The sequence below is a fragment of the Odocoileus virginianus genome, chromosome 13 (assembly GCF_023699985.2).
Source record: "Odocoileus virginianus isolate 20LAN1187 ecotype Illinois chromosome 13, Ovbor_1.2, whole genome shotgun sequence".
Lineage (NCBI taxonomy): Eukaryota > Metazoa > Chordata > Mammalia > Artiodactyla > Cervidae > Odocoileus > Odocoileus virginianus.
Window position 1 is genome coordinate 37,772,155 of NC_069686.1, and position 23,082 is coordinate 37,795,236.

Sequence of the window (23,082 nt, forward strand, 5' to 3'; positions counted from 1 at the left end):
GAACTCCAAAAAATATGTTCTCTGTGTATTTGGAAACAATCATATTTCTGAACATCTTGGTTTTTCTTAAACACAAGGTGACATGTAGTAAGAAATAGTAACTATAATTAAAAGAAAATTTCTACACTAGAGCAGCTTCTCAAAGGAGGTTTTTAAAGTGATTTGAAGGGAGTGGCTCTTAAGGTTTTCATCCTTTTTCATGTATCTTCTTCTTTAAAGTTGGTGAGATGAGCACATCCACACTAACATGCAACTAAAATTGCTCCGTTTTTTAGCTCACCTGAGCCACAGTGAAAGGTCAGCACCATTAGCACAGTGTGTGAGCCTGTGTCCTCAAAGAACCGGGCATCTCTTTAGTGGATAAAATGCAAATTTAATAATGTAAAGACTGAAGTTAATCAGACTGGTGTCTAGCTTTCAGTTCATCATTTGACTGAAGATGACTGGATTTCATTGAGAAAGAGGGTAGGTTGGAATGGCATCAAGTCCCAGCAGGGTAGTTTTGGCTAGAACTGAGTTGCTGCTCCTTGTAGCAAGAGCTGCTGCTTCAGGCAGAGCTGAAGAGGCAATCAAAGAGGCTGCTTTGAACTGCTGGGTCCTCGATTGGAGCAGGGAATCCTGCAATTTACAGGAGGATGTGACTGTCAGCACTATTAGTTTACTTGGTGGGCTGACGCCATCAGGTCATAGTGCTACAAGGTCAGGCCAGAGGAGGGTCCTTGAAGGCCAGAGGGCATCTCCTATAATAAGGTGGTGTGAGTGCTCCTGGCACCTGCCTCCCCTGGGAAGGCAGAATGACGGCTGGATGGAGGCCTGTTTCCTGCCATAACTGGATCTTCATCTCTGTTGGCTTTTCTCTCTTCATTCAAGAAATGCTTTACCTATTTCTTGCTTGAGGGCCTATTCCTATCTGTAAACCAGTGATTTGAAATGTGGACTTGTCAGCCAAGACAGTAAGTGCAGTTTCTTGAAGTTACCTTGTCCTGTAAGGATTAAATCAGTGACCTTGGCTTTTTCAAGCTGCCCTTTGGTCCCTTTTGAAGTTGGCGCGGACATGAAGGGGAACGCTCCTCCCAGTCCATACACTGTCCCCAAGAGGAGCCAGAGCCCAGCTCTGGTGCTGACTTCAATGATAGTCGTAGAGGTCTGGCTAACTGTAAGACTCAGAAGAACAAATAGAAATTTCTAAGGTGATTGTCACTAAAATTTCTCCTTTAAACAGCAGTGGATATCACCACTGTGAGTTACCTCTGAACTCCAATTTGAGAGCTTCACTCCAAAATCTGTGAGGGCTTTTAGACAGGGCTGGTGTCTATTTTGTTCACCCTTGGATCTGACTTTGAATGGATGGACTGCATCTAGCCTGCTGCATGTGCTCAATTAATGTTTCTTAAATGTGTGGCTTTCTAATTCATAAAATCTGACTCTAGCCATATTGTTCCAGCTACTATTAAATGCAATCTAGGTATTACCAATGTTTGCTGTAATTTGGATTTGAGCCATAGCTGTCACACACTAGAGATCAATTTATAAAACTCACCTGAACATTGATTTCTTTTGGAGGTTCATTTTTATTTTCTGTGGTTGCATTTGAAATGGACACCATTGTGCAAGTTCTTTGCTGGACTGACACTTTTGGAACATGATGTGGATTAATTCTATATGAAAGTTCAGAAGTGATTCTGAACTGCTAGCCTCTCTGGAAGTCTTATTACAGTGTCATTTCTATTCACATCCTCTTTTTTTCCTTCCCACATTTTCAGTCACTACATTCTTTTTAGCAGATTCAGCCCTTTGAAAGCAATTCATTCTCTCCTTGGGAATTACAAACCTCAGTGCAGATACGATGTGTTGGCTTAGATTTGCAGGGGTTGGGGCACCTTTGGGAACACACATTAGGCCCCTTTCTCTGTACACAGGCCCACCCTCATCCCTCCTGGAAAGGAGTTAGCAGGCCTTTGGGGAAGGAGAATTTGCCATTTCTTTCATGCTTTTACTTCTTACAACTTTTTGGAGCCCTTTTGTCCTTGATTTCTGAGTTCTAATCCTGGCCAATGGGGGCTTTCTGACTTACAGCATCCTGAATTATTTTTCTATACTTGTTTCTTCATCTCCAAGATAAGAATAAAAATGCCTTGTTCACCAACATTGCCAGACCTGGGCTCTATTAGCAAACTAATAGAAGAAAACCCTAACCGAGACTCAGGACCTTAAACAGTTCACAGTTCTGGTGGCCAGAGTCTGAGATGGAGGGGTCAGCAGGTCCATGCTCCCTTGGAAGGCACTAAAAATGTGTTCCAGGTCTTTCTCCAGCTTCTGTTACTTCCTTATGGCAGCGTGACTCCAGTATTCTCGTGGTATTCTCCATGTGTGTTTGTGTGTGTACACATGCCTACATTTTTTTTTCTTTTTATAAGAATGCCACTCTTGTTGTATTCAGGCCCACCCTACTCCTGTATAATAACCTCATCTTACCTACTCACATCTACAATGATCCTGTTTCCAAATAAGGTCATGAGGACTATGGGTTAGTATTCCAGTATACAAATTATGGCGGGGGGTCACAATACAACCCATAACATTCAGTTCAGTTCAGTCAGTCGCTCAGTCGTGTCTGACTTTTTGCAACCCCATGAATCGCAGCACGTCAGGCCTCCCTGTCCATCACAAACTCCCGGAGTTTACTCAGACTCATGCCCATCGAGTCATTAGGTAAGGTCAAATGGGCTTGGGAAGTTTGAAGTAATGGACTGTAATATTAATCTCTCAAGTTCTCTTGTTCATTCTTGCTTTTATAGCACTTGATATATTAGGGTAAATGCCAGTCTGGAAGGCATAGATTTGCTCTCTGATTGGGATCCTGCTTATAAAGACCAGATTGAAGTAAACTTACATGGAGTTTTGATTTAATGCTGTTTTCATGTCAGGACATTAGTACCACCTCGGTCCTTCCCTGAATTCAGCAGCTGCCACGCAGAGGTGAAGGGTCCAGGGTTGGTGCTGTACACAGATGAAGACACGGGGGCTTTGGCAGCTCACTGCTGGGCCTTGTTTGTTTGCTGTCTTCTTGGAGATCCCAGATAGAAGATATAATAGAGGATCAAAGGCCTCTGTAATTACTGCCCCCCTGCCAGCAGTTCTTGCTAATGCCTGCAGAGTTATTTGTACAACTATTGCAGGAGCTGTGTCTAATTTCACTTTACACATGGACTTAAGATGTTGGTTCTTAATTGCCTTGAGCTCTCACTTTCTTTGAGTGCATGTTTTTACTTAACACCATTTCTAAGGTTGTTTTGGAAGTAGAAGTCAGATCTCTTGGTATAAGAATATTAAGTTATCTTCATATTTATTCATTTTTGAAAAATATAATTAACATATAACATTATATTAGCTTCAGGTATATGATATGAATCAATATTTTTATATATTGCAAAAATGATCACCACAATAAATCTAGTTAATATCTGTCCCCATACATAGTTACAGGGTTTTTTTCTTGTGATGAGAACTTTTTAGGATTTACTCTTTTCAGTTCAGTTCAGTCACTCAGTCATGTCCGACTCTTTGTGAGCCCATGAATCAGCACGCCAGGCCTCCCTGTCCATTACTGACTCCCAGAGTTTACTCAAACTCATGTCCGTTGAGTCGGTGATGCCATCCAGCTATCTCATCCTCTGTCGTCCCCTTCTCCTCCTGCTCCCAATCCCTCCCAGCATCAGGGTCTTTTCCAATGAGTCAACTCTTCACATGAGGTGGCGAAAGTATTGGAGTTTCAGCTTCAGCATCAGTCCTTCCAATGAACACCCAGGACTGATCTCCTTTAGGATGGACTGGTTGAACCTCCTTGCAGTCCTAGGGACTCTCAAGAGTCTTCTCTAACACCATAGTTCAAAAGCATCAATTTTTTGGCCCTCAGTTTTCTTCACAGTCCAACTCTCACATCCATACATGACCACTGGAAAAACCATAGCCTTGACTAGATAGACCTTTGTTGGCAAAGTGATGTCTCTGCTTTTTAATATGCTATCTAGGTTGGTCATAACTTTCCTTCCAAAGAGTAAGCGTCTTTTAATTTCATGGCTGCAATCACCATCTGCAGTGATTTTGGAGCCCAAAAAAATAAAGTCTGACACTGCTTGCACTGTTTCCCCAGCTATTTCCCATGAAGTGATGGGACCAGATGCCACGATCTTAGTTTTCTGAATGTTGAGCTTTAAGCCAACTTTTTCACTCTCCTCTTTCACTTTCATCAAGAGGCTTTTTAGTTCCTCTTCACTTTCTGCCACAAGGGTGGTGTCATCTGCATATCTGAAGTTATTGATATTTCTCCTGGCAATCTTGATTCCAGCTTGTGCTTCTTCCAGCCCAGCGTTTCTCATGATGTACTCTGCATATAAGTTAAATTAGCAGGGTGACAATATACAGCCTTGACATACTCCTTTTCCTATTTGGAACCAGTCTGTTGTTCCATGTCCAGTTCTAACTGTTGCTTCCTGACCTTCATATAGGTTTCTCAAGAGGCAGGTCAGGTGGTTTGGTATGCCCATCTCCTTCAGAGTTTTCCACAGTTTATTGTGATCTACACAGTCAAAGGCTTTGGCATAGTCAATAAAGCAGAAATAGATGGTTTTCTGGAACTCTCTTGCTTTTTCGATGATCCAGCGGATGTTGGCAATTTGATCTCTGTTTTCGGCCTTTTGGCTAAGATCAAGTGTAGCATCTGTTCTTATCAGTTTAACCTTTTAGCAGTTTTCAAATATACTATATGGTATTATCGGACTTCCCTGGTGGTTCAATGGTAAAGAATCCTCCTTCCAATAAAGGAGGTGCAGATTCAATCCCTTGGTCAAGAAGATCCCGTGGAGAAGGAAATGGCAACTTACTGTAGGATTCTTGCCTGGGAAATCCCATGGACAGAGGAGCCTGGCAGGCTATAGTCCATAGGGTCACAAAGAGTCAGACATGACTGCATGACTAAACAACATTATTAACTATCTCAACCATGCTGTACTTTATATTCTCATGACTTATAACTGGAAGTTAATATGTTCTGACCTCTTTTTACGCATTTCACCCACCCCCTGTAGAAGTTCCTAGCTGATTGCTCCAAGGATCTTTGCCACCTGGGTCATCCTCTGCTAAAATGGATTGAATTCCTTGAGCCATCGTGTAACTCAGTTGAAAGTGTTGGAGCCTAAAAATACGAACTTAACCTAAAGGTTAAACAAGGACCAAGAGGACAACAATAATTGCCACTTAAAGGGCCTAGGAAAGGAAAGGAACCACATTAACTTTGGGAGGGCTTCCTTAACTGTTGATCAGGCAGTGGAGGCAATATTGCTCCTGTCAAAATTGTGTGTACAGTTGTTAATTTCAGAGTTAAAGTTTAACATGTGTATCTATTTTTTAAAATGGGACCTCTGGACCTATTGGTCCCAGGTCTCTTTTTTGGATCAAAAAGTCTAAGTCACAGATTTACAACAAGAGGGAAGACAATGGAGCGCTAGATGAAATATATCATAAATCAGTGTGACCGAAAAGAGAAGGGTCATGAGAAAATGAAGACCTCCTGCCAGAATGTTCTTATACCTTGTGAGATCTAAACAACAAGCTGAAGAACCAGTGTTCAATTTCCCCACCCATATTGAATAGTGAGGATTGGTGGTTAATTGTAAACTACTGCCAACAGTAAACCATTCCTCCTCAAGGTTTTCTGTGGCCTGGCCTGTTATATCAAGCCTACAGGCATAGACCTGGTCAAGGGTTTTGAGGCAGGAACATGTTAGTTTTGGGCTTTCGACAGGCATCAGTGTTGCCCAAATGAGGGGAATGGAAAATTTTGAGGGTTCCCTCTGAGGAGTCAAGAAGTAAAGCCTGCTACTTAGTAAGGAGGCTTGCAGTTAGCCAGTGGTGACCTTTTATCTCCAGAATTATTTGTACTTAATGAGGTCTGGTCTTTCAGTGACTGTCTAAAGGTAAGCTTGTTAGCTTCTTCCACTAATAAAGCAGTGGCAGCTACTACTGGAAGCAGCCAGGCCAACATCGGACCATGGCATCTAGTTGTTTGGAAAAATAGCCTCTGGTCTGAGCTACACCTCTGAACTGCACCTAGCTTCTGTATAAGGACCCCCAGGGCTGTCCCTTCCTTTTCAGCTATGTATGAGATGAATGGCTTTTTTAAATTGGTAACACCTAAAGCAGGAGATCTGGTGAGGGCCTGTTTGATATTATTTATTATTAAAAGCACTTTCTTGTCCCCCAGTCCAAAGTAATGGTTCTATATCTAGGCCTTCAGTGGCTTTATATAGGTACTTAGTCATTAGTCCAAATCCTGGAATTCAAATTCTTCAAAATCCTGTCATGCATTGGAAAATATGAAAATGTTTCTAAATGTTTCTTTGTCTTTTGGGGCACTTGGGTGTAATATAGCTTGTTTTCTATCTGGAGATAGCTGTCTACTTCCAGGGTTTATAATATATTCCAGATATGTAAATTGTTGTTTTGAAATTTGTGCCTTTTTCTGAGAGACCCTATGCCCCAAGGAAATTAAGGACTTCAATGATATTTTGATAACTGATGCCTCCATGGAGAGTACTACATATTATCATCTACATACTATAGAATAGTCCCTTCTTTTAGGTGTGCTTCCCTTAGTTTGTTAGTAGGACCTGGATGAACAAGTGTGGGCTGTCCTGAAACCCCTGCAGCAATACTGTCCACGTATATTGTTGCATTTGGCTTTAGTAGCGATAGTCCACTCGAAGGCAAATGGATATTGACATGAGGGATGATCTGGGATGCAAAAGAAGGCATCCTTGAGGTCAGGCAAAGTAAACCATTCAGTAATTCCAGGAACCTGAATTAATATAAGGATTGACCACAAGGGGATGTATAGGGCCACTGCATCATTTACTGCTCTAAGATCTTGTACCGTTCCATATTTCCCATTTGGCTTAACAACTGGCAGAATAGGGGTATTGCATGGAGTCTGACAGGGCACCAAGAGGCGATGTTTTAAGGATTTATCTAGGAGGGGTTGAAAATACTTTTTTGCTTCTAAATTTCTGGGGTATGATCTCTTGTTAGGGTAAGTGGCTTCTGGCTTAAGGGTAATTTTTATAGGTTTCACGTTTATAGCATTTTCAAGGATTCCTTTGTCCCAAACTGTCCGGTCCCTGTGTATAGAATATGTCTGAGAATAGGCCATTGTTTTTCCAGCTGATTTGTCTTAGAGTCAAGAAAAGGGGCTATTTGGGGCCCTGTAGTCCTAATATGGCCCTAAGGGAGCCCGAAAGGTCTTTCCCCACTACTGGAGTCAGACTTTCAGGCACAACTGAAAAGGAATGTGAGATCAGATGGAGTTTAAATTGGCAAGTGAGAGGCCCAGTGAAGTAATGGGTGCGAAGCTGTCCAATGACATCAGTCACCGCACAACCTTTGGAGGAAAGAGGCCCAACGTGAGAGATCAGAACAGAGTAAGTGGCTCCTGTATCAGTTTTAACATTGATTTTCTTACCTGCCACTTCAAGGATCACCTGGGGCTCCTTGATGAAGACAGATATCTCCGCAGGGTTGGGGTGGGGCATTGCTGCCAGAATCCGTGGGCTGCCTCAGTTGTCTGGCATGGCCATCTCAGGATCAGAAGCCCCTCTCCCCCTTTGGGACTGGGGACTGTTCCACTTCCAGTGACCTGTTTGTTTACAGACTGGGCATGGACCTGCGGGCACTTCCTGGCATTCATGGGCACAGTGGCTAGTTGACTGGCGTTTGAAGCATTCTGCCTTGCTGGTTTTACCTCCAGACAGATGGTTAAAACTTCTTGGCCCCCTTGGGTTGTCCTGAGGTTGCACGAACCCTGGCATGCTTGTTTTCATGTTGGATTCTCTCTTCCTCCTCAGCTTGATCTCAGTTATTAAATACCCAAAGGCTACCTCTAGGAGCTGGGGGTATAGGAGTCTGTGGGCCTGATTGTAACTTGTGGGTCTGATTGTAACTTTGGCCCAATATCAGGGATGGACTGACTGATAAAATGTTGTCCCAGCAGGAGTGGATGGACTGACCCTCAGGAGAGGATGAATCACTATTTCTAAAACCCTCCACAAGCCATCCCTGAAAGAGAACTAGATTTTCTTTTTCTTCTTGGGTCGCTCCTTTAATCTTCTCATAGTTGAGTTTTGATACATATAGTCTTGCTTTTTGGTGCACTTTCTCATTCCTTCTACACATTGGATTATGTGGTTCCTAGTCTTCCTGGATGGCTCAGTGGATAAAGAATCTGCCTGAAATGCAGGAGATGCAGGAGACGTGGGTTCAATCCCTGGGTCTGGAAGATCCCCTGGAGGAGGAAATGGCAACCCACTCCAGTATTCTTGCCTGAATAATCCCATGGACAGCAGAGCCTGGCGGGCTACAGTTCATGGTTTGAAAAGAGTCGGACATGACTGAGCTTTCTCCCTACCATGTGGTTCCTGGCTTCTGTTCCCTTTGGGGAATCATAATCCCAGTGGTGCTCCTGATTTGGACCTGTGTCTTTTCCCATGACACAACGTATGTAAGTGCTCGATTTAAGCCAACTAAATACAGCTCATTTACAAGCTAATTTTTAAAGAGACAAAACCAGAGATCTCATAGTTTTCCTGCCTGAGTTTTTTATTTTGTTTTAATTTATTTAATTGGAGGATAATTGCTTTACGATATTGTGATGGCTTTTGCCATACATTAACATGAATCAGCATACATATAGATCTGCATGAGTTTAAAAAGTCTCCCCCCACCCCCAGTCTGGAGGACTATAGATGGATCAGATAGTTCTTGAGAGCATAGATACATTGCAAAGTCAGAAGAGAGAAATGCAAGCTCTTCTTTTTTTCTATTTAAAATCCCACAAAGTAACACAAGGCTGGATGAAGTCTCAGGTAATGTGGGCTGCATTTGTATTTCAAGGCTTAAATGCTCCACCGTGCCCACAGTTTTGGCAGAGACTTGCAGCAGCAGTGGGACAGACAAAAACTACATAAGACAAAGATCCTTTTACTCAACATAGACTAATGACAGAAACTTAAAGACACAAGAGGTTTTCAGGATAAAGGGGCTGGGAGTGCAGGCGTAAAGATCAAAGACAAGGTAAAGGAAGGAGGGACAGAAAACAGCAGGAAAATCAAGGTGAGAGTGGGGTGATCAGACTTCCAGCCAGTACATCATATGAAGTTTAAACCTCTCTCACTCTTATAAATCTCCCATCAGGGAGAACCCCCTCGGCCAAGGTCTGCACACCTGCTCATCACCCATCAAGGTGAGCCATTGCTGGCCCAAAGGAATAGGGCTCACACGCTGAGAGGAGTGATGCTTTAGCTGCCTGACATCCACTCTCTTGGAAGGATGGGACAGAGATGTAGGAGAGGTCAAAAGAGAAGGAGATAGAGGAGAGGAAAGGGATATAGGAGAGGGGGAAAGTGTTGTCTGAATGAGGGTACCAATGCCCCCCGGGACCAGGAAGGAACTGACTCTGAAACAAGAGGTTCAGGTGGCCACTTGTTACCCGTGGTGACTGCATTCAGTGGTCCCGGAGGCACCCAGTTCCCCCGCCTGCCCCACATTGGGCGCTACAAAGTCTGTTACTGGCCAGGGTTCTTAGCCTCCTGAATCAATAGAAATTGAGAAGAGATCAGACAAGAAATTCAGGCAAGGCTTTACTGGGGCTCCTGCTGCAGCAAAGGAGAGTGAAAACAAGAAACAGTTTTCCTTGCTTGCTCCCTGGTATGGTGTGGGAGCTGGTTCCTTGGATGGAGGGAGGGTAGGGACAGGTTTGGAGGTTGGGCCAGAGGAGTGATTTAGGTGTTTACCCACCCCTTGGTGGTGCTGTGTGCAGGAGGCATGTGCAGTACCCTGCTTTTGCCCCCAGCTCCTTAGAAGTGGCAGTTGGGTTATTGGTCTTTTTGTGTCTTGTTCATAGTTTGCCCAAACTGCGCATGCTCACAGCTATTCTTAGTCCTATATAGTTTCTTTGTATTTTGTCCAGGTGCATGCACTGCAGCAAAGGGTCCCAGATCCCAAACTGTCTCCCCCATGCCTCTGACCAGATAACAGATAACCAGTCTGTTATCTGTATCTATGATCTTGTATGTGTGTTTTTTATATTCCCTGTATACATGAGATCATACAAAATTTGTCTTTCTCTGTCTGACCTCAATAAGCCTAATACCCTCATGATCCACCCATGTTGAAAATGGCAAGATTTCATTCTTTTCAATGGCTGAATACAATTCCACTGTGTGTGTATGTGTGTGCATACGTATATATAGTCTCACATTTTCTTCATCAATGAACACATAGATTATGTTCATCTCTTGGCTATTGTTAACAATGCTGCATTGACATGGCAGGATGTAGGTATCTATCTGAGATAGAAATTTCATTTCCTTTGGGTATGAATAAATACCCACAGTGGAATTGCTGAATTATATAGTAGTTGTATTTTAAATTTTTTGAGCAATGGCCATTTTCCATAGTGGCTGCACCAATTTACATTCCAACCAACTATGCATGAGAGTTCCCTTTTCTCCAAATCTTTTATCAATGCTTGTTATCTTTTTTTTAAATTAAATAATAGCCACTCTAACAGATGTGAGGTGATATCTCATTGTGGTTTTGGTTGTTGTCACATTTTTAATTAAACTTTTGAAGTATAGCATGCATATTAAAGGTACACATGGAAGAGTACAGTTCAGTGACTTTTCACATGTGGAACATACCTGTGTCACCAGCACCCACATGAAGAAATAGAGCAGCTCCCAGAGATACTCCATGTCCATGGGGACCCTTCTAAGTTTCTACTGTCTTCAAAAGTTACCACTATTCTGAATATTAACAATGTTTATTATTTTTTCTTGGTTTGAATTTTATTCCATATACATATTAAAATTTTTAAAATAAATTTTAATAAATTACACAAATAAATTATAGTAATCTATTGCTGTTGTTTAGTTGCGAAGTCTTGTCCGAGTCTTTTGTGAGGCTCCTCTGTGTGATTTCCCAGAAAGGGAATACTGGAGTGGGTTGTCATTTAATTTTCCAGGGGCTCTTTCCCACCTAGGGATCAAACCAGAATCTCCTGCTTCTCCTGTGTTGGCAGGCAGATTCTTTAGCAGTGAGCCTCCAGGGAAGCCCATATAGTCACAGTACATACTTTTCAGTGTCGGGCTTCTTTTGTTCAACGTTATATGAGATTTCATCCTGTTGTTGCCTGCAGTGATGCCCATTTATTCTGCAGGGGAGGAAGAAGACTTTTTCCTCTGCCCTTCTGAGTTCTTAGCTAAGACTCTTATAAAAGATTAACAAGAGAAAAACAAGTTTATTAACATGCCTACCTCATCATGATCGATAGCAGGGGAAAATTAGTAACTCTCCCAGGTGGCAGAGAATTAGGGATTAGACCATCTTAATAGGGAAAGGGAAGACAGATCTAAGCCTTTTAAGGGAGAGTGAATGGTATTTAGGAAGGATGAAGGGGCCCTTGAAGAGTAGCTGGGAGCTATGAGAGTTTGTGACAAAGTTTGTGAGTTTATGTCAACTTCCAGTCTCCTTTCTTATGATAAGTCAATCTTCCCCAGTTGAAACTTCCAGGGAAGGGATTGATGACAGTTGAGTTGGTTTTGGAAGTTCTGTCTTTAGGAAGATAAGGGAGTTGGAAGAAGCATCTCTCTTCATTTACTCTTCTTCAAGTGCCTACAGTGCAAAATAATCAATATATTCAAGTGACATCTTTGGGTGGCATGTCCTGAATCCCTGTAGTCCTGTTTTGGTATGGTGTATTCTGCTCCCCTTCAATTCCAATGGCTGCATGATAGGGTGCCTTCTTTTTAGTAAAATTTACTGTCTTCTGTGTAGTTACTAGGTAGTTAAATACTAGAGTCAGTTGCTAAATGATTGTCCACTCTTCTTGTTTTTGTCATATTCATGTAATTCAGCTGCCGACCTCCAAGATTCAAATGCCTGCCTAGCTTCCTCAATGTTTGTAGGTCTTTTTCCCCCTTTATTCTATCACCAAGGGATATTTGAAGCTTAATTTTCCCACCCTGGGTAACTATCTGCAGTAATATTGAAGAGGAAACATCTGCTCTAGTCTTTAGAATTTTCTCCACTAATGCGTGAAGAGTTGTGAGCCATGGCAGGTAGCTGTTGAGCAATGGCCCGGGAGAAACAACTGGGTGGGCGACAGGGCTTTGCTTGTCCTGCTTTGATCGCCGGATGTCAGGAAGTCAGCCGTGATTTTTGACAGTGGTACATTCTTCCTCATGATAAATAGTTATGGAGGCCAAGATTTGAAAGAGTAAGGGGTAATTCACAGTAACGGATTTAGGAAAGAAATACTGAACCTCCTCCCACCTCCAGTATCAATTCCCATTTTTTCAAGCAAAGAAGACTCAGCCTTATGAATGTGAGTACTATTGCAAATTACTTTTAGCCTTTGCCTATGCTGAAGGTTTCAGTCAGTCCTGGATAGTAGTACTTAATGATGATATGATAAAGTTTGATGGCTCCTGTAAATCCACACGTCAGGGTACATAAGGCACTCGGTGTCTGGCACTTAGTAAGTACTCAAGAACTGTGGTTGTTGTAGCAATTATTGGCAATGATTTGCCCTTTTTCTTGTACCAGCCAAGGGCCCATACTGACTGGATTCTGTTGTGTGGTTAATCATTATCAGCTTGTTAGGCAGCCGGAAAAGCTTGTCAGCTGAACCTGGCTGGATTCAGCCATAACTCGGGCCTCCCTTTCTGCCTCACTGCTTGTAGGAAATAGGAGCTCAGGGTGTGGAGCAGCGTTCTCCCTGGCTGCCTGCGTGCTCCCAGCCGCACCTCTTAGAGGAAGGCCAGCGCCGGCACACACAGCAGAGGCTCCTGCCGTCAGATGAGAAAGCCGCTGAGAACTCGGGTCCCCAGGCCGGAGTCTGGAGACGCTGGACCGGGCGCCCTTGAGTGGAAGTCATGTGGCTCTGTAGGGCGTGACCGCAGAGCAGTTCTCTTGCAAAAAGTAAGAGCTTCATGTGCTCCCTGCCAGTGTGCTGCCCCACAAACAGTATTCTCCTCTATCTTCTCAAGTTTCAGACACTAGAGCATCTCACCCCTGAAAACTTCAGAATGCATCTCCTAAAAGTAGGGACATTTCTCCTTCCTTCCAGTAGGACAATAGAACATCTAAGAAATTGAACAGAGATTGTTTTGTCATCAAATATCCAGTATTTTCAAATTTCTGTGTTTATTTAAAAAAATGTCTTATAGTGTTTTTTCAACACTAGGATCTAATCAAGGTTCATGAATTGCCTTTGGTTTTTTTTTTTTGGTTTTTTTTTTTTTTTTTTGGTCCATTTTAACTTTTAATAGCCTCCATGGCTGCTGCTTTAACATTTTGGAGAGTCCAGGCTAGTTGTCTTAGAGAATGTCCCACATTATGTGTTTCTTAAGGGTTTCCACATGAATTGTTTACCTTTTCTTTAGCATTTAGCATACACTGGAAATTAGTTTTAGAAATGTTAGCAGATTCAGATTAAATATCATCTTAGTCCACTTACGCATCTCTAACAAAAATACTGTAGACTGAATGGCTTATAAACAACAGAAATTTCTCACAGATCTGGAGACTGGAAGTCTGAGATAAGGGTGCCCCATAGTTGGGTAAGGGCCCCCTTCTGGGTTGCAGTAGGCCTGCTTGTACCCTACATGGCAGAAGGGGCAGTGAACTCTGAAGGGTCTCTTTTGGAAGGGCACTAATCCCACTGGTGAGAGCTGTGCCCTCGTGATCTAATCATCTCCCAAAGGCCCCAACTCCAAATACCATCACCCTTGGGATGAGGTCTCAACATAGGAATTTTGGTTTGGGCACAGACATCCAATCTATAGCAAACAGAGTCACCAAAATTACTTCATAGGTGATGCTGTGAAATTAATATCATATAATGTCCTGCTGTCTCAGTATTACTGATGCAGAGCTGATGACTGCTGGGTCTTTCCACCAGAAAAGTACATTTTTATTTACAATTAGTAAGCATTTGTGGGCTGATTTTTGGCAGATTATAAATATCTTGTTTTCCTTAAAAGTTTTCAACCAGATTTTTACCTTCCTTTGATTCTTACCTGAATCAGCTATTACACTGGAAGTTCAAGATGGAGATTTGGTGATTCTTATATTGTTTCTATATTGAGCTACTGGTGAGTTTTTCTTACTCACCTTTTTTCTGAGTATCACTGTAGATTTGTGGATTTCTTATGGCCATTCTTTTTGATCCTCTGGATGACCTTCATGTTGAAGGTTAATAGAAAATTGAGGTTGTTAGTTGACAAGTTCTGCTTGTACAAATGATAGTGGTGTGCTTTAAAGTAGTTTCTTAACTATAGACAACTGGCCTAAAAGTTGGTTATGTTCAGAAGTATTTAGGATGCTCAAGAAATCAGGGTGGATTTGTGGGATGGGGGAGGGTAGTTCTCTTTAAGAACCAGCTCTGTTTGGGACAGTGATAAAATTGTAGAGCCCAAGAGGGGATTTGATGCTGAGTATTGCCAGAGCAAGGAGTAGAGTGAGGCATTCATTAGTAACTCTTATGTTAAGGTAACTGAAGCTTTTTTCTGATTTGAAGCATTATCGTTTCTCCAATTTTTCTGTCACTCACATGAAAGAAGAATGACCAAAGACTAGTGAGAGGATGGGGAGGTAGTCCTGTTCAGAAGGCCCCTCAGTGTGGATCAGAATCACCAAAAGCAGAAAGTTAAGCTATCAGTGCCTCTTAGTTACTGCAGGCAGCCAGAGAAAGGCCCATTAAAAACAGCTCCATCAAAGTCCAGGAAGTTGCCAGGGAGCTGTGTTCAGATGGAGGCCTGAGCCTTTTGAATGCAGAGATGCACCTTAGGGGGAGGTGTTTTGATGAGGGTGGAATGTAGCCCATTTTTCTCCCAAAATGAAATGTTTCCAGAATATACTCCCCCACTTGCAGACACATAAACACTTCTCCAATGTTAAGCAGTCTGCCTATGTATGGGTACGTTTAATAATTAGAAAACTAGGACTTTGCTGGTGGTCCAGTGGTTAAGACTTTGCCTTCCAATACAGGGGGTGCAGGTTCAATCCCTTGCCAGGGAACTAAGATCCCACATACCTCAGGGCCAAAAACTCAAAACCATAAAACAAAAGCTATATTGTAACACATTCAATAAAGACTTCAAGAAAATAATTATAAAACCAGAGGAGGCTCCATCTAGAAAATGGAAAGGAGCTATCAGTTCTCTCCCTAACAAGAAAAGCAAGGAAGAAGCAAGTTGGTTTGGGGTTTGTGGAGACTGAACTTCTTTGTTTGCAGCCCTCCTTTCCCGAGTTGGCTCCTCCAAATCTCTTCAAGAAAATTAGAGACACCAGGGGAACATTTCACGCAAAGATGGGCTCAATAAAGGACAGAAATGGTAGGGACCTAACAGAAGCAGAAGATATCAAGAAGAGGTGGCAGAAATACACAGAAGAACTATACAAAAAAATTTTAATGACCCAGATAACCACGATGGTGTGATCACTCACGTAGAGCCAGACATCCTGGAGTGTGAAGTCAAGTGGGCCTTAGGAAGCATCACTACAAACAAAGCTAGTAGAGGTTATGGAATTTCAGCTGAGCTATTTCAAATCCTAAAAGATGATGCTGTGAAAGTGCTGCACTCAATATGCCAAAAAATTTGGAAAACTTAGCGGTGGCCACAGGACTACAAAAGGCCAGTTTTCATTCCAATCCCAAAGAAGGGCAGTGCCAAAGAATATGTAGGAGAAGACTCTTGAGAGTCCCTTGGACCAGAGGATATCAAACCAGTCAATCCTAAAGGAAATTAACCCTGGAATATTCAATGGAAGGACTAATGCTGAAGCTGAAGCTCCAATACTTTGGCCACCTGATTGAAGAGCTGACCCACTGGAAAAGACCCTGGTGCTGGGAAAGATTGAAGGCAGGAGGAGAATGCAACAATAGAGGATAAGATGGTTGGATGGTGGTATCACCGACTCAATGGACATGAGTTTGAGCAAGCTCTGGGAGATTTTAGGAGTTTATAGGAGTGCTTTAGTTTCTGAAGCCTGCCATCACAAAGTACTGCAGGCTGGTTGGATAAATAACCATCCGGCATTCTTCTTGGCTTGTAGGTGGCTGCCTTCTCCCTACGTCTTTATGTCATCTTCTCTGTGTTTAAATTTCCTCCTCTTAAAAGGACACTAGTCATACTGAATTAACACCTACCCTGATGATCTCATTTTAACTTAATTACCTCTTTAAAGACACTATTTCCAAATACAGTCCCATTCTGAGGGACTGGGGGCTTGGACTCCAACACACGACTACATACATGAACATTATATTCCATGAAGTTGATACAGAAACCCATCCTAGTATTTAAATATTAAAAATTATCAGTATACTTATAACTTAAAAGCAAGCTGCCTGAATGCCGCTTTAGTGTACGACTTGTCCTCCCCCGCCAACAAAAAGTACCAGAAATAAGAACAAGAGCAGAGCAATCTACAATAATTTGAAAGTACTTAACTGATGCTTCCTTTATGTCTGCATCCCTTACTCTGTATTCAAGTTTTAGGTCAGTAAGGAGAGGAGAAATCAGTCATGACAGACAGTACCCTGGAATAGTCCTAATATACTTCTCTGAGCAGACTGTACATTGTTGTGCAGCTCCTCCATACCTGTGCGAGTCTTGCTGTGGTTTGCTCACTCACTAACATGTCTTTACAGTCCCAGAATTGGAACCTCAGGCTCAAGGTTTAATTATGTAGCCTCACTATCTGATGCCACCTGCATCAGAGTCACATGTGGTGCTTTAAACACGCTCATCATGGGCACTACACCCTATCAAGTGCATCAGTGTCTTTGGAAATATGGCCTAGAAACGTGCATTTTAAACAAATGCATCAGGAAATTCTCAGGCAGGTAGAATTGGAAAACTACTGTGCTATTGGCAGGACTTGCAAATCTGTGCCACCATGAAGTGCTGACAGTCATTTCACTTCTCAGAAGCTGCTATTTGTAGGTAAATAGCTGTGGCTTCTGGCCCCTGCCATCTTCCCTCCATGTTTGGTCTCCATTAGAACAGGGTTGAAATCTCCTTGACCCCACATCCCCTACTCTTTGCCTTTGGAATTATTTTGCTTATTTGATGTCAGGTGTCTCTTGGGTTCATACTTCACTGTGATGATGAGTAGCTTCTAGAACCTTCTAAGATATCTAGAAAGCAGTCTAACCATGTGACACTTACAAAGGTTTTATTTGAGTGCTTGGGACCAAGGTTATTTGGAAACATTTTTCTAATTATCTGTGGTCTGTGTTCAGTGTAGGTTAGATAATACCAGCCCAGAATATGGTTAACCTGGTAGGGGAGTAAAATATGAACAGATAAATTAACAAATGTTCTTTTGTTCAAAGTTGATCTTTTAGGTTCCAATTCTAATTATATGAGCATGTCATCTTTTAGGTCTGAGAATTTCTTCTTTGAATCATTGATTCTTTGGAAAATTCAGATGTCTGGGAGCAAATCCTAGCCACCTTGCCTTCCCTCCTGCTGCACACTGGTAGTACCCATTCCCTTGTGTGTCTGACTCTTTGCAACCCCAAGGACTGCATCATGCCAGGCTGCCCTGTCCTTTACCATCTCCCAGAGCTTGTTCAAACTCATGTCTGTTGAGCTGGTGATGCCATCCAACCATGTCATCCTCTGTTGTCTGCTTTTCCTCCTGCCTTCAATCCCAGCATCAGGGTCTTTTCTGAGTCAGCTCTTCGCATCAGGTGGCCAAAGTATTGGAGCTTCAGCATCAGTCCTTCCAATGAATATTCATGGTTCATTTCCTTTATGATTGACTGGTTTGATCTCCTCTGGTCTAAGGGACTCTCAAGAGTCTTCTCCAACACCACAGTTTGAAAGCATCAATTCTTTGGCACTCAACCTTCTTTATGGTCCAACTCTCACATTGGTACATGACTACTGGTAAAACAATAGCTTTGACGATACAGACCTCTGTCAGAAAGTAATGTCTCTGCTTTTTAACATGCTGTCTAGGTTTGTCATAGCTTTTCTTTCAAGATATAAGCATCTTTTAATTTCGTGGCTGCAGTCACTATCCATGGTGATTTTGCAGCACAAGAAAATAAAGTCGGTCACTGTTTTCACTGTTTCCCCATCTATTTGCCATGAAGTGATGGGACTGGATGCCATGAGCTTTGTTTTTTGAATGTTGAGCTTTAAGCCAGCTTTTTCACTCTCTTCTCTCACCTTCACCAAGAAGCTCTTTAGTTCCTCTTTGCTTTCTGCCCTAAGAGTGGTGTCATCTGCATATCTGAGGTTATTGATATTTCTCCTGGCAATCTTTATTCCAGCTTGTTCCTCATCTACCCTGGCATTTTGTGTGATGTACTCTGCACATAAGTCAAATAAGCAGGATGACAATATGCAGCCTTGATGTCTTCCCTTCACAATTTTGAACCAGTCTGTTGTTCCATGTCCAGTTCTGACAGTTGCTTTTGACCATCATAAGGTTTCTCAGGAGGCAGGTAAGGTGGTCTGGTATTCCTATTTCTTTAAGCATTTCCAACATTTTGTTGTGATCCACACAGTCGATGGCTTTAGCCTAGTCAATGAAGCAGAAGTAGATGCTTTTCTGGAACTCTCTTGTTTTTTTGATGATCCAACAGATCTTGGCAATTTGATCTCTGGTTCCTCTGCCTTTTCTAAATCCAGCTTGTACATCTGGAAGCTCTCAGTTCACATATTATTGAAGTCTAGCTTGAAGGATTTTCAGCATCACCTTGCTAGCATGTTAAATGAGTGCAGTTATGTGGTAGCTTGAACATTCTTTGGCATTACCCTTCTTTGGGATAGGAATGAAAACTGACCTTTTGCAGTCCTGTGGCCACTCCTGAGTTTTCCAAGTTTTCTGGCATATTGAGTGCAGCACTTTCACAGCATCATCTTTTAGGATTTTAAATAGCTCAGCTGGAATTCCATCAGCTCTGCTAGCTTTGTTAGTAGTGATGCTTCCTAAGGCCCAACTGACTTCACACTCCAGGATGTCTGGCTCTTGGTGAGTGACCACACCGTTGTGCTTATCCAGGTCATTAAGATCTTTTTGTATAGTTCTTATGTATATTCTTGCCACTTCTTCTTGATATCTTCTGCTTCTGTTAGGTCCATACTGTTTCTGTCCTTTATTGTGACCATCTTTGCGTGAAATATTCCCTTGGTATCTCTAATTATCTTGAAGAGCTATCTAGTCTTTACCATTCTATTGTTTTCCTCTATTTCTTTGCATTGTTCACTTAGGAAGACTTTCTTATCTCTCCTTGCTATTCTTTGGAACTCTGCATTCAGATGTGTATATATTTCCTTTTCTCCTTTGCCTTTCGTTTCACTTCTTTTCTCAGCTATTTGTAAGTCCTCCTTAGACAACCTTTTTTCCTTTTTGCATTTCTTTTTCTTGGGGATGGTTTTAATCACTGCCTCCTATACAGTGTTACAAACCTCTTCTCCATCTTTGGCTGCAAAGAATATAATCAATTTGAGAACATCTGGTGATGTCCATGTGTAGAGTCACCTCTTGTGTTGTTGGAAGAGAGTGTTTGCTATGACCAGTGCATTCTCTTGGTAAAACTCTCTTATCCTTTGCCCTGCTTCATTTTGTACTCCAAGACCAAACTTGCCTGTTACTCCAGATATCTCTTGACTTCCTTCTTTTGCATTACAGTCCCTTGAAATGAAAAGGACATCTTTTTTTGGTGTTAGTTCTAGAAGGTCTTGTAGGTCTTCATAGAACCATTCAACTTAAGCTTCTTTGGCATTATTAGTTGGGGCATACTTGGATTGCTGTGAAATTGAATGTTTTGCCTTAGAAACAAACTGAGATCATTTCTGTCATTTCAGGCTCTTCTGTTGACTATTAGGGTTACTCCATTTCTTCTAAGGGATTCTTGCCCACAGTAGTAGGTATAATGGGCATCTGAGTTAAATTCACCCATTCCCATTCATTTTAGTTCACTGATTCCTAAAATGTTGATGTTCACTCTTGCCATCTGCTGCTTGACAACTTCCAATTTACCTTGATTCGTGGACCTAACATTCTGGGTTCCTATACAATACTGTTCTTTACAGCATCAGACTTTACTTTCACCACCAGACACATCCACAACTGAGCATTGTCTCCACTTTGGTTCAGCCTCTTCATTCCTTCTTGAGCTATTTCTCCACTCTTCTCATGTAGCATATTGGGCACTTACTGACCTGGGGAGTTAATCTTTCAGTGTTGTATGTTTTTGCCTTTTGATAATGTTCATGGAGTTCTCAAGGCAATAATACTGTAGTGGTTTGCCATTTCCTTCTCCAGGGGACCACATTTTGTCAGAACTCTCCACCATGACCTGTCCATCTTGTGTGGCCCAGTAGAGTATGGCTCATCATTTCATTGAGTTAGACATGGTTGTGATCAATGTGATCAGTTTAGTTTTATCTGATTGTGGTTTTCATTTTAAGGTTTAGATAACACTGTTGTGGAGCTTCCTTGGTGGCTCAGTGGTAAAGAATCCACCTGCAGGAGACATGGGTTCAACCCCTGGTTCAGAAAGATCCCCCAGAGAAAGAAATGGCAACCCACTCCAGTATTCTTGCCTGGGAAATCCCATGGTCAGAGGAGCCTGTAGGGCTGCAATCCATGGGGTCACAAAATAGTTAGATAGGACTTAGTGACTAAATAACAACACTATTTTTTATGCAATTATATTTTAGGTTAGTGGACCATAATGTCCCATAAGAGTCAGGAGTGGGGTCTCTTGAATGAAGTAGACTTTCCTATTCAGTCATCCTGAGATACTGTGGCTTCTGGGGTAAGAAACCTGTTCTGGGAGACAGACTAACCAAAAAGGGAAAGAAATGCTTTCCTTTTCTGTACCAGATACAGATGGATCCTCAAATAACTACAGTATTAAGATGCCCCGTGGAGTCGTGGTGGGCAAGGCAGGGAGTGGACAATGGTGGTGAGCAGCTCTCAGCACAGGGAGGCAGGCCTTGTGGAGCAACCCTGGGCAGCCCCTTGAAGTGTCAACATCAGTTACTGTATGTTGCACTATACTTGCTCTCCAAGATCACCCAACCTTTGGTGAAGTTTTGTGCAAATTTGGCAGTACGGTCTCAGCTACAGAGGGCTGAAGAAGAGGATTAATGTAGCAGGGGCCATGCCTGGCCCTCTAAGTACTGAGTGGGGTGAAGGGGGGAGGGCAGTAGGCGAGCAGAGGGGGGAGTTCATCTTGGCACAGGGGGTGGGGGAGGGGACAATAGAACAGAAGGACTTAAGAGAATCAGTTCCTATAGAAAACAGCACTTTGGGGAAATTTTTAAAAACAACTAGATTTACTCTTTGATCGTTGTCCCCAAGTCTCCTCAAAGTGGGTCTGCTGAGCATTTTGTGGATGTCTTTTGTCACATGCAATTATATCTGTTTCTTCTGCATGGTGATATGGGCATTATATTACCCAAGAGATCCCCTTGGTAGCAGACTAGCTGAAAGTGACTTCTCCCTCTCTCTTGAGTAACCGCTGCAAATAGTGTCCAAACACCACTTCATCTCCTAATTATCTGGCAGGAAGAAACAAATTTATTGATTATAGTGCTGGTTCACTGTGAAGACTCAAGTTAAGGATTTGTTCATTTAAACTTAGTGTGATGAAGCAAGTCAGAAAAAAATGATATTGTATATTAATGCATATATATGGAATCTAGAAAAATGGTACTGATGAACCTCTGTGCCGGGCAGGAATAGAGACATGGACATAGAAGAGGGACCTGTGGACACAGCAGGGGAAGGAGAAGGTGGGACGAATTGAGAAAGAAACATTGGCACATATATATATACTACTGTGTGTAAAATAGCTAGCTAGAGGGAAGCTGCTATGTAACACAGGGAGCCCAGCCTGGTGTTCTGTGATGACCTAGAGGGCTGGGATGGGGTGAGAAGGAGGTGCAAGAGGGAGGGAATATATATATATACACACACATATACATATATATATATGGTTATGACTGATTTGCATTGTTGTACAGCAAAAACCAGTACAACATTGTAAAGCAATTATCCTCCAATTAAAGTAAAAACAAGTAAAAAATATAAACTTAGTACAATATGTTTATATTAGTCATTAGAGTCTAGGAGCAACTATTAAGGAATTTGAATATTCAGACTTCTACTTGAATTTCTCCTTGACCTTGGCATTTGAAAACATAATTCATCAATCTGAATTCTTTACTGCTATTTCAATATCAGCTTATTAGACTTTGCCTTTTAATATAAAACTGTTAGGGTTAATCAGTGAGTGTTAAATTCTAATTCTCCACATCAGTTTCTAGAGCTCCTTTCTCCATGCCAATTGACACAAAACCTGCACATAGATTATTGAAATGCACTGAAATTTGAATATTGAATGAGACAGTGTTTCTGAAAAATTTGTGTTTTGAGTACTTTCCTGAAAAATGTTCTTATACACTGATACTCGGAAGCTCTTGACCTTCAGGGAACAGGAGACACAGCCCTTTAGCCAGCCCTTGTCCTAATTCAGTTGAGTCCCAGAGCTGACATTATTTATGGAAACATAAGCAGTTGGTTGGATGAATGCCCAGGGGCCTTGGCATTGTAGATATTTGAATAAATCAAATGATCCAGAAAACTGGTATTATGTGAGACCTCCTCTTGAACTGCCACCTCCCCCATACCCACAGGCAAATCCAAAGGGCAGGAAGGACCCTCATCCATTATGAGGGGTGGGAGAGTGGGGCACAATGAAGGGAGAGAGCCCAGCCAAGCATGCCCAGTGTTTAGTGACATGGAGACCTTGTAATATCAGGATGGGGATAGAAAGAGATCATGTCCTCCAGAAACGAGAAACACGGTTTAGATTGTGACTGGTACAGATTTGGCTTCTAGAATCCAGGCTATTCCTCGGGACCTCTACTGAAGCTTAACTGAAGCATAAACTGCAGGGTCAGGCAGAAGCAAGAAAGCACATTTTTAATCAGG

General features: G+C 42.2%; 1 pseudogene; it reads left to right on the plus strand.

The window, feature by feature from the left end:
* Positions 1-4,679: 4,679 nt before the first annotated feature.
* LOC139038118 (U2 spliceosomal RNA) lies at positions 4,680-4,844 on the plus strand (annotated as a pseudogene).
* The last annotated feature ends 18,238 nt before the right edge of the window (positions 4,845-23,082 follow it).